The following is a 12,165-nucleotide window of genomic DNA, read 5'->3' on the forward strand; positions in this document are numbered from 1 at the left end:
GAACTGGAGTTACAGGACAGAAACTACTCCTACAGGATCTCGGTGTATAGTCATAATCTAGTGAATAGAATGGCAAGCCCATCCCCACACCAAGCGGCGGTGGAGAAATAAGAAATAACGCCACTATTGCGCGAACAGATTCCGCAGCAAAGCCTGCCCAACCTGAGCGTCTGCCCTGGCATCAGCGTCCAGGCAGTAATGCTTAGCAAAGGTATGGACCGACTTCCAAGTGGCCGCCTTGCAGATCTCTGCAATGGGAACATTACGAAGCAACGCTGTCGTGGCAGCTTTGCCCCTGGTGGAATGAGCCTTAGGTTTGCCCCCCTAAGGTCTTATCAGCTTTGTAGTAACACAATTGTATGCAGGACACAATCCACCTCGAGATGGACTGTTTAGAGGTAGCAAGACCCGTCCTGACTGATCCATAATTGATGAACAATTGGTCTGACCTACGAATATCTTTGGTTTTATCCAGATAAAATTTCAGCACCCTCCTAACATCCAGGGAATGCAAAGACCTTTCCGCTGGAGATGAAGGATTCTGAAAGAACGTAGGCAACGTTATAGTCTGGTTGATATGAAAATCAGAAATAACCTTGGGAAGAAACTTAGGGTGAGTACGCATAACAACCTTAGCAGCATGAAATATAGTATAAGGTTCTTGGCAACACAACGCCTGAATTTCACTCACCCTGAGGGCCGATGTAATGGCCACGAGGAACGCCGCCTTCCAGGACAGGTGCTGCAACGAAGCCTTATGAATAGGTTCAAAAGGCTCCTTCATCAACCTGGACAGCACCACATTCAAGTCCCACGAAGGCGAAGGAAGCCTGACAGGAGGGAATACTTTCTTCAAGCCTTCCAGAAAATCTTTGATCACAGGGATCTGGAAGAAGGAAGTCTGTGAAGGGCATTTCCTGTAGGCAGTCAAAGCAGCCAGATGAACCTTAATGGAATGAACATTAAGGCCAGACTGCGCCAGATGTAGCAGATATGGAAGCATGACATCCTCCTTGCATGTCGCAGGGTCATAGTTCTTAGACTTGCACCAGATGGAAAACCTCTTCCACTTGTAAGCATAAGAAGTCCTAGTGGAAGGTCGCTTAGCCCCCTTCAGTATGTCCATACAATCCGGAGGCGGAGGTGTAATACACTTCTTCGGAGTATACACCACCGAGTACACCGATCCCGGTGACCCGCCATCCTTCCCAGACTGAGGGGAGCCCCCCACAGTCCTAGGCCTGTCCGCACGACCCCTCGACGTCGAAGAAAGGTGTTCAGACGTCGAGCGCAGGTCCCTCGACGTCGAGCGCCCCTTCGGCATCGACCGTCTTCCATGCTTCGGCGTCGAACGGCTTCTATGCCTCGACGTCGATCCCGACCATCTCGACGACGATCCTTTATGCCTCGACGGCGATCTCTTGTGCCTCGACGGCGACCTCAACCGCCTCGACGGCGACGGCGACCTCTTCGACGGCCTCGACGGCGACCTCGACGTCGACTTCTTCTTCGCCGGAGATCTCTTCTGCCTAGACGGCGACCTCTTCCGTTTCGACGGCGGCCTCGACGACGAGGATCCCCTCGACCACAAAGATGTCCTGTTCGTCGACGGCGATCGGCAGTGTCGCCTCGACGGCGAGCGCCGACGCCGGGCCCGTCGACGTCGTTCACTCGACGTCGACGCCGACGACATCATCACTGGGTTCGACGGCGGTCTGTGTAAGTCCCTCGACGTCGACGGGTGACGTTTTCTCGACCCAGAGCCCTGGGGAGATCGGGAACTGGCCGTGGACCTTCCTCTCGACGCCGTGGTCAGCGCTACAGACCCCGACGGAGACTGTGGACGTTTGCTGGACTTCCTGCCCCTGGGGAGCCCCCCAGAGGCCTCAGCATGGGCAGATGAAGCCCCACCAGACCCACCTTGAGCCTTCAGCCTTCTTTCCTCGAGGCCCTGAAGTCTGATCTTCATTCTGTCCTTCAGGGTCCTGCCAGAGAAGCCTTTACAGATTTCACACTCCTCTGGAACATGGGAAGAGGGCAGGCAGAGGATACACACCTCATGGGGGTCTGACTTAGCCATCTTCCTGGAGCACTCCGGGCATTTGTCAAATAATGAAGGCATACTTGACACAAAAAGAGTGCAAAAACCAAGAAGAAAAGCCCAAAAGTACTTATAAAGTACTCAAATAGATTTTTCAGTGAAAAAACACCAATAAACCTTAGAAAAGGGAGAGCTCAATGCTCCAGGGTCCTGCTTGCAGGAGCCGGAAAAAAGAACTGAAAGTAACTGGGACCTGCAGGGCATTCTGGGATACTGTGAAGTTCTGGAAAGTTCTCTTAAAAGGCACAGTATCCTGTTCTGAGCCACATAATGGCAGCCTATGGGGCTTGTCTGTCCAGGTTCTTCTCTCTATCATTCCTGAGGGATTTTGCTGTTGAAGCAAGGGAAATCTGTACAGGCTTTGCTGTTTTGTGGATTTTTGTTGTGGAATTTCTAGTTGAAGTACTGGACAGTGTAGCCTTTTTAGGCTGCATTATCTGTCTTTAAATTCTCTCTTAAGTGTCTGTGCATTTCTGCATTTTTCGACACTCTAAGAGATTATTTTTGATTGCTCCGGGGTCCACGCACATGGGCGGGACTATTCACTAGATTATGACTATACACAGAGATCCCCTACTACAGAACTTGTTCTCTTGTTGCATACTTCTGGCTATAGATTTCAAATCTTCAGAAAGAATCACTCCGCACTCAGCTCCTTCAGAGTCGGGTCTAATTTGCACGAACGGCAGATGAAAAAACTGCAGCAAAATCTGCCATAAACATCCTGATCTAAGCCAACCTCAGTTTGAGTATCCAAGTCTTTAAAATTACATTTTATTGTTTTTCGTTTGGGAAATAACGCTGTTCAACACATGAAGACCAAATACAAGAGTAAGTGTATTCTCTGGTCTTTGGGTACCGATAAACACTACCAGTTTACAGGTGGAATAAAACGGGTCTACCTTCATATCACTTCACCGTTTGTTACAAGGAATTAGGCCTAAGGTTGGAGGACATTCTGCTCTAGATCGCCATTCGGTCCAATCCAATGGAGAGGTTAAAACACAAAATTATTTGGGAAAGTATGAAGTTAAATGCTTAGCATGAAATTCAATGGCTGTGTTTTACAAAAGACACCTGCTCAGTGACGGGTCAACCATCATTGTATAAGGTCATGTGCAATATCCATAAATAGAATAAAAAGTCTAGGGTAACAAAATATATATTTATTTAACCTAATGTATCTATTGGGAATATCTTGAAAAGGGAAATCTATAGTAAGGTCAATTGCGTTCTTAAAAAGTACAGTGGGCATGGAACCTAACTAAATTAAGGGTACAATGTTTATGAACGGAACTTGTTACCAAGGTTTTGGTTTGATACTGCCCCTCAGCTTTCTATTTCCTCAAATATACACCACTTCTGTAAGTTTTAACTTGCCCCTTTGTGTCAATGCCTCACTGCATTTTTTATTTTTCTGTAAATGTTATGACCTGCCACGTAAGGGATATCCAGTTCCTTTACTGAAACGAGAATTCTCTATTATTTTCCCTTTGTTTGTTGTGTGGTTCACCTTTTTTTTTAAACTATGGATGTTAAATGATGATGAGCTATCTCAGAACAGATTTTAGGATGATCATCATTTGTGGACTTTGTTGTTTTATTCCATCGCTTTTTGTTTTTTCTCTCAGTTAAATATTTTGCATGTCTGTTTATAGGTTTGTTTCAACAGAAATAAACTAACATTGAATGAACTGAACACTCAATAAGGCAAGCAATAGCAAAGCTAACAGATCTGGCGTTGGCTGCTAGCCTCTTGTCTCTGTTTAATCTTGTTTTGCAAAATTGTATTGCTGGGGAAGCTCTCGGGTCACAGCCAATCTAACAAGCAAACACAAAACATTGATTAAAAACAAAAATATTTTATCAGTCTGAAAATGTCTACTTTGAGTGTGGATGTGTTCCTTATGAAAGAACAGAATGCTGTCACGAACAGTGAAGTTACCAATTGGGCTGACCCACTTCCCCATGCTGTATGATGTATAGGGTGGAAGAAAAATTTAAATAACAAAGAAACAGACTGATGAACGAAGAAAGTTGGCTTAAAGTCCCTACAAGCATATTACAATAATAATTGTACCAAATCAAAAGATCTTTGCTAACGCCAGACCTAAAAATTAGAGTCAGCGATGACCCACATTCCAACACAGGAGAGACAAAGCTGTACTCTTCCAAATGTTTTAATAATACCTTGCGGAAGATCCTTCTTGCCAAGCTCTTAAGTGGATACATTTAAAAAAAATCACCTAGAAATGGCTTGATTCAAAACCACACTGACCTTTCTTGCACCTGAAAAACTGACAAACTGGGTATCCAGATGGAATTTCACATACAAACTAAATCCCTTCTAGAGGTGAAACACTGCAAATGAATCTTTTGTTTAGAACTAAGAAGAGAGGGAGGGACGCGCGACGCGGCGAGGCAAGATGGCCGCTCCCTGACGAGCTCCCGCATATCTAGGAGCGCTCGGTAAAGAAGGGCTGCATTTTCGGCGGCTTTTCTACACGCAAACAGCGGATTCCCCTAGCGGAAACACCCCTCCTCAACTGGGTATGCTTGTAGGGCACAGTATGCCGTTTTTCACTTAAAAGTTTTGATGGCTTTATACAGGATGACAGCCGCCATTTTGTTTTTCTTTTCTCTTCCTGCAGCGTTTTTTTTTTCCTTCTTCTCTCTTTTTTCATTCCTTGTCGCTGCTTTGCCTCATGGCTTGCCTTTTTATTGCCATTTCTGCTGATAATGTTTTTTTGGTTTTTTTGCTGAGCCTTCTTCCTTCAGGAGGTCTTTTTGACTGTGTTCTTTTCAACCACTTCAGCTGCATACCTGCGTCATGGGCCTCATCTTCTCATGAATCTTTTACCAAGCGCTCCTAAATCTTCTCTAGATTAGTAGAGGTACTGTAATACTACTTTTTCTTTTTTTCTTGCTGCTTGGACGTATATTCATTTGACTTTCTGCCTCATTTTTTAAATTACTTCATTGGCCCCCCACTTTGACGGCTGCTGCCTTCAGTGCTGTTCTGTTGCTGCCTCACTTGCTTGTGGATCTCTTTTGACTCATTCTCTTGCTATTATTGATCCCATTGGTGTCGCATTTAAAATGGAGCCTAAGGTTCATGGCGCTACTTCTGCTACACGTAAGGACTCTGTCGCTACTGGTAAATGCCTTAAAAAAGACCCCCCTTCGCCATCAAAGTCTCCACTCCCTGTCACATTGGGGGACATTATGGAGGAACTACGCCTCATATGCCCTTTTATGTCTGACACTACTACCACTCTCCAGAGACTCGACGATAAATGCTCTAGTCTGGACAAGAGATTAACTGATGTGGAGCAGAAAGTCAGTGATGCTCAAGATGTTGTAGATAGGGTGGCCTGTCTTACCAAGGAGGTTGACCAGCTTAAGAAAACCTCTGAGGATTTGGAAAATCGAAACCGACGCAACAACCTGCGCATTTATGGTATTCCGGAGAATTTAGAAGGGTCTGATATCATCACGTTTTTGAAATCTCGGGTCCTTCATATAACTGGCATCCCTAAGCAGCTAGATGTCAATATTCAAAGGGCTCATCGTCTTGGACCAAAGAACTCTTCTTCCACTTCAAAGCCCAGAGGCATTATCGCTTACTTTCTCCTCTATTACGACCTCATCACTGTTCTTCAATCTGCTAAACAGCATAAACAACTGCTTTGGTCTGGTCATAAGGTATTTTTCACACAGGATGTCTCTCGACCAACTGCTGCGCGACAGAATGAGTTTCTGGACTTAAGGCCCACCCTCAGATCTATGAACGCTCGATATGGCCTTATCCATCCTTGCTTCTTCAAGTTTTGATGACCCGGCGGATCTTCGGAAGTTCATCCATACTCATAAGGAGGAGTCCATGGAATTCAGCAAACCCTAACTTATGTTTTCATGTTTTGTAGTTTTATCTTAGTCGGTATTTTGTTCCTTGTGGTAATTCTGTTTCTGTATCTTTCTTTTGTTGAACAGACCCTTACCTTGCTGTTCTTGTTGCCCAACCCATTTTCTGTGCTGCCCTGATGTTTGTTTCCTACACTCGTCAAGCTGCCCTTCCTTCCTACTTGTTTGGTAAGTGCCCTTCATTTGTCTTCCTTGGTCACTTTTGGTATTTCTTTTTTTTCCCTCTTTCATTTGTACTTGATGTTGTTGTGATCACATTCATTTTTCCTCTCTTCCCTCGTTGGTCAGTGCAGCTGTCTTGTCCCTCGTAGCTCCCTCCCCCACTTAATTGTTTTTCTTTTTCATTGTCTCCATGGCTAAAGCCTCTCAGCTTATTGCCATCTTTTTTTTCTCATTTTATCTCATGGGAGCTTTTTTCTCCCATTTTTCCCCTCCTGTCTTTATTTCTCCCCAACTGTTCACTATCTCCCCTCCTTCTTTTCTCTTTTCCTTTTTGCTCTTTCCTCTAGTTTTCTCTCTTTTTATCACGATCCTCTTTTTTACCATGGCACTCTTTGGTACATCTTGCTTCTTTTGCTATTCATATTCGGTTTCCTCTTTGCATTTTTCAACTTTTCCGCAATTCGCTCTTTTCTCTTGTTTTTTCTTGGTGGTCATTGTTCCCACAGTTTCACTTGCTGTTGATTTTCAAATTTTCCTTCTTCCTTTTCTAGATTCTTTCTCCTGTGTATCCCTATCAGGCTATACTAATTTTTTCCGATCTTCTGGCCTACTCTCCCTCTACTTCCAGAGATGATTGGTCTTCGTGTCATTTCCTGGAATGTTAAAGGATTTCGTAATCCTGTTAAGAAACAAAGAGTCCTTTCCCATTTAGCTAGATTGAAATGTCAAGTTGCTTTGTTGCAAGAAACTCACCTCTCCCTGAAAGAGTTGTCTTCTCTACGCAAACAATGGGTGGGTGATATTTTTTGTTCCCCCTCAGTTAGCAACAAAAATGGTGTTATCATTTTGTTTCACAAGTCGTTATCTATTCAGTTAAAGAATGAATACTCAGATACTAATGGAAGATGGTTGTTCTTAGATGTACAAGTTAATAATACTGATTTATCCTTTTGCAATGTTTATGGTCCTACAGGTGTGGATTTAACCTTTTGGAATGATTTCTCCACGCTTCTCTCCTCGCATGCATCTGCTGATTTAATTGTGGGTGGGGATTGTAACCAATTGATGGATCCTTTTTTGGATCGCAAGTCCCAATCTAGATTTATCCCTAATAAGATGAAAAAATCCTTCTTCAAAGCGATATCTTCTAGAGGCCTCATAGACTCTTGGAGATTATCCCATCCGGACACTGAATTTTCCTTTTGCTCTCCCGTACACTCATCACACTCCCGCATAGACTATATTTTCCTCACTCAACACACCCTACAATTAATGAGTAACGTAGAAATAGGCTCTATCCTCATTTCAGACCACGTTCCCATTATCCTTGATATAGAACTACCCTCTCCTAGTTCCCGTAGTTGGCGCTTTAATAATTCCCTTCTCTTAGACCCTCAATTCACTGAACAATTTAATCTTTTCATGGAGGAATTCTTTCACAATAATCTTAATTTGTGTTCTCAATTTCACTTTGTATGGGATGCCTTTAAAGCAGCGGGCAGGGGTTATATTATTGATTTTGTTTCCCGCAAGAGGAAACAAGCCCTCTCTAAATCCTCCCTCATTCTCAAGCAAATTAAGGAATTAGAACACCTTTTTTACACCTCCAATTCTGCTGATGCTCTTTCCTCTCTCGTTAAAGACAAAATTAAATTCAACAAACATTCCTGGGATGCAGCCTGTAACAACCTACTTCAATTCAATTCCAAAATGTATGGTGGGCATAATAAAGCTGGTAAATCTCTTGCTATTTTAAGATTAAGAAACAGAAATCCAAAATCGTAGTCATTACTGATGTTAATGGGAATCGTCATTCTTCTGATAAGATCCTTGACTGTTTTGTTCAGTATTATTCTTCCTTGTATACACCTGAATCTACCCAGTCTTCTTCTCAAATTGATTCATTTTTTCAGTCTATTCCCAAACCTTTGCACTCAGATCTTGATTTCTCCTCGCTGGATGCCCCAATCTCCGACAAAGAGATTCTTCAGGCCATTACTCTTTTACCTAAAGACAAATCCCCAGGCATGGATGGTTTTCACTGTCCGTTTCTATTTTCATTTTAAGAATGTTTTAATTCCACATCTCTCCTCCTTGATTACTGATTTCCTGTCCATGGGAGAATCCATAGGCTCTTTTTTAAAAGCTATGTTATGTTTACTTCCTAAGAAAGATAAAGATCCATCACTGTGTAAGAACTACCGGCCCATTTCCCTGATCAATACCGATTGCAAAATCTATGCAAAAATCTTAGCCTCTCGGATCAATTTTCTTATCCCCGACTTAGTCAATATTTATCAATCTGGTTTTGTCAAGGGTAGATCCATCACTGACAATTCTCGGACTCTTCTAAACATTATTCACCTTGCCTCTAAAAGGTCCTCTCCTCTCGCGGCTATTACCCTCGATGCCGAAAAAGCTTTTGACAGGGTAAGCTGGGATTTTATGTTTGGGGCCCTCCGTTGGCATGGTTTTAGTCCCCACATTATTAAACTCATCTGTTTACTGTACTCTGCTCCCTCTACCTCTATTTGGGACAATGGTGTTCAATCTTCTTATTTTCCACTCCATAGAGGTACTAGACAGGGCTGTCCCCTTATCCCCTCTTCTTTTTATTTTAGCCTTAGAACCTTTTCTTGAAAAAAAACGTCGTTCCACTTCATACTCAGGTTTTGTACATAAGAACATTCATATTAAATACACTGCTTTTGCTGATGATATTTTACTTTATATCTCTAAACCCACCACTTCTCTACCTGCTCTCTTCTCCCTACTGCGTGAATACTCTTCGGTCTCTGGATATAAGTTGAATATTGACAAATCCGAAGTCTTGCCCCTTAACAAATTGTGCCTTCCTCATATGTTCCAGGGCTCTGGCTTTGAATGGAATTCACAGCATATTAAATGTTTGGGTATCCTTTATGCAAATAATATTAAAGACATTATTAAAATTAATCATAGTGATATTCTCGCCAAGCTCTCCGCTCTTATTAACCGTTGGTCTCCATTATTCCTTTCATGGTGGGGGAGACTGGCAACCATCAAAATGATGCTTCTTCCCATTATTAATTTTTATCTTTCTATGCTTCCCATCTCTCTTCCCGCATACTTTAAGCTTATTAATCGCATTCTTATTCGGTTTTTATGGAATAATCGCAAGTCTAGGATCTCTTTATATCGCCTCCAACAACCAAAGAATCTGGGAGGGGTGAACTTTCCCAATCTTACTCGTTTCCACTCCGCCTTTACCTTAAAGCAAACATGGCCCTTTTTATCAGATTCCTCCCCTCTCCCTGTCACAGCCTGGATTGCTATAGAAACGGCTCAGCTCTCACCTTTTTCATTGCTTACCGCTACTCGTCTGTCCCAACCTCCCAAGAGACTTCTTTCGCCCATTTTCAAACATTCTAGGGCGCTCGCACTCTCTTTATTTCGCTCCTTCCTCTCACAATCACGCCTCCACTCTCTCACTCCGTTATGGTACAATCCATTCCTTAAGATAAACAACAAAGCCCTCTTTTGGAAGGAGTGGATTGATAAAGGCATAATCTATGTGGATTCGCTCTCTGCTGGTGGTTCCTGGTTAGATTTCTCCGTTATTCATACCAACTTTAATCTATCAAATAAGTACTCTTGCCATTACCCTGCCCTCAAATCAGCTCTCACCACCCTCATATCACACCACAATTCCTTACCCGATTCGGTTCCGTCAGATTCCTCTCCACCAGATTTCACTAACCCTCTCAAAGCTGCTGCTATTTATAAGATTCTTTCCCGTTCCACCTTAGATCGTCCTAAATCCAAACCTGAGCTTGCACGGTAAAAAGATCTATCACAAGAACTTTCCATCCTTACTTGGGATTCCATTTGGTCCAAAATCCATACCGCCTCTCGCTCTGCCAGTACCACACAGACTTTATATTTTTTTTATAATCGTCTATTCCTGACTCCATCTGATTTGTTTAAATTTAAATCCTTGAATTCCAGTCAGTGTTGGTCCTGTCCTCATCCTAATAGCGACCTTTTTCACATGTTTTTTCATTGTCCGCTAGTCAAAATCCTTTGGCAACAAATTTGGTCCAAATAAATGATATTTTAGGTTATACCTACACCTTTGATATTATTCATATTTTCCTTGGTGGTTCTTCCCCCATTTGGAATGTTTCAAGCAATGTTCGTAATTTTATAGATATGTTTATAGCTATTTCCTTGCAGGTGATTACTACGAACTGGAAGGATACTTCACAAATCTCCTACAAAGCTTGGTGGAATTTGATTTGTCATCACCATAGACTTGATCGTGCCTTTGGTACTACTACTCCCCTTTTGATAAAAAGGGATTTGTTATGGTTGCCTTTAACTGATTTTCTTTCCAAACGTATACCTTAATTTTTGCTTATATATTGTTATTATAAAGTTCATATAATGTTTGCATTTTCTTTCTTTTTCTCTCTTTTCCCTCCCCCTCTCTCTTTATTCTCCCTTCTTTACAAAACCTTTTAAAAATGCATTTCCTCTGAGTACGTTTTAGTATTTCCCTTTTGGGAATACTCTTGATTTTACCTTCAATTTGTTTATTTCATCTTGTTTTTATTCCTATTGCTAATGATTCTTTACTGATGTTTTACATGGTATGATTCTCTCAATAAAGCTTTCTAAACTTAAAAAAAAAGAACTAAGAAGAGAAATGAATCTTGTAGAATAACATTTCATGGGAATTGAATTCCAGAACCAGCTCTGAGAGATACAAAGACCTAGGTCACACACTGTGTCAGCTACAAACAAAGTAGAAGTAAGATGTACACAGCCCTTGCAGACTCTTTAAAGTGTAAAGTAATGGTAATCCTAAACAATGGCTTACATGTTAAGATATAAGGGCCGCGAATGCAAGGGCACAAATTGAGTATCCATCAAGAATGTCAACTTAATAGAAGTGTTCGAAAGCAGGAAACACAACACCTTGTAGGAAAATAATTTTGGAGATCGTTCAAAAACAGTACTAAAAGGGAAATATGAATCTTGCTCCAGAAAGCACTGAAATGTCAGACAGGAAATCGATCATTCCCTACATGGAGGCCATCCTTTGGGAAGGAAAGCATGAAGAACAAAATGAGGAGGACTGTACCACAGTGGGTGTACTTATTGATCATGACACCAACAGGAAAACTTCTTCCATCGGCAGGTATAGACTTAAGAAGAAAAAACAGTCACAACCAGCACATTAGTGGCCTAGCTATAAAACATAACACACATCCTCCACAACGCAGAGCCAAAGTGTCACCATAAGGAGACAACACCCTAACCACCTGTTGAGATAAAAGATCTAGTTGTGATAAAGATCGAGAAGAACATTCCAGTTCTTGGAGATGTAGATGCTAGACACTCCTCAATCAAGATAATGTCAACTCTATGTCACCTCAAAATAAGTGCCCCAACATTATTACTAATTTTGAAGGTATTGATCACATTGAGAGCACCTGTAGTTATGTCATTTCATTACTGTGTAATGTTCTCCAGCAGTTCCGGTTTTGAATAAACTGAGCTGAAATTTAACTATGAATTCACTTAACAGTTTTGGGTTCCATGCAAATTGGTCCTTAAAAAGGTTTTATGATGCTGATGGGCTCGGATTCTGCAAACTGTGCACAAGTTGGTTGGCGTTTTAGTAGCTCATTATGATCTGTGATCAAAAGTAGTTCTCAGTACTCAAATGGTTAGAGGCTGAATGTCTAAAATAATAAAATATGTTTATCAAAAAACATTTCTCCTGAGCCCCCTTAACATAGAGGTACTTGAAGTTCACAATGGAGTGAAAGGGCACCAGGGTGAACATTGTCTAAGCTGGCTGTGTGGTCTGCCCACAAAATGTGTTAGTCACTGTACATGCCAATTTCCTCTTGCTGCGAGGAAGAAAGGACAAGCACCCTTCAACCAAATCAACCAATGCTACAGGAAGACAATGGAGCTATGTATATCTG

This window comes from Lissotriton helveticus, chromosome 7 (assembly GCF_964261635.1).
Source record: "Lissotriton helveticus chromosome 7, aLisHel1.1, whole genome shotgun sequence".
Taxonomy (NCBI): Eukaryota; Metazoa; Chordata; class Amphibia; order Caudata; family Salamandridae; genus Lissotriton; species Lissotriton helveticus.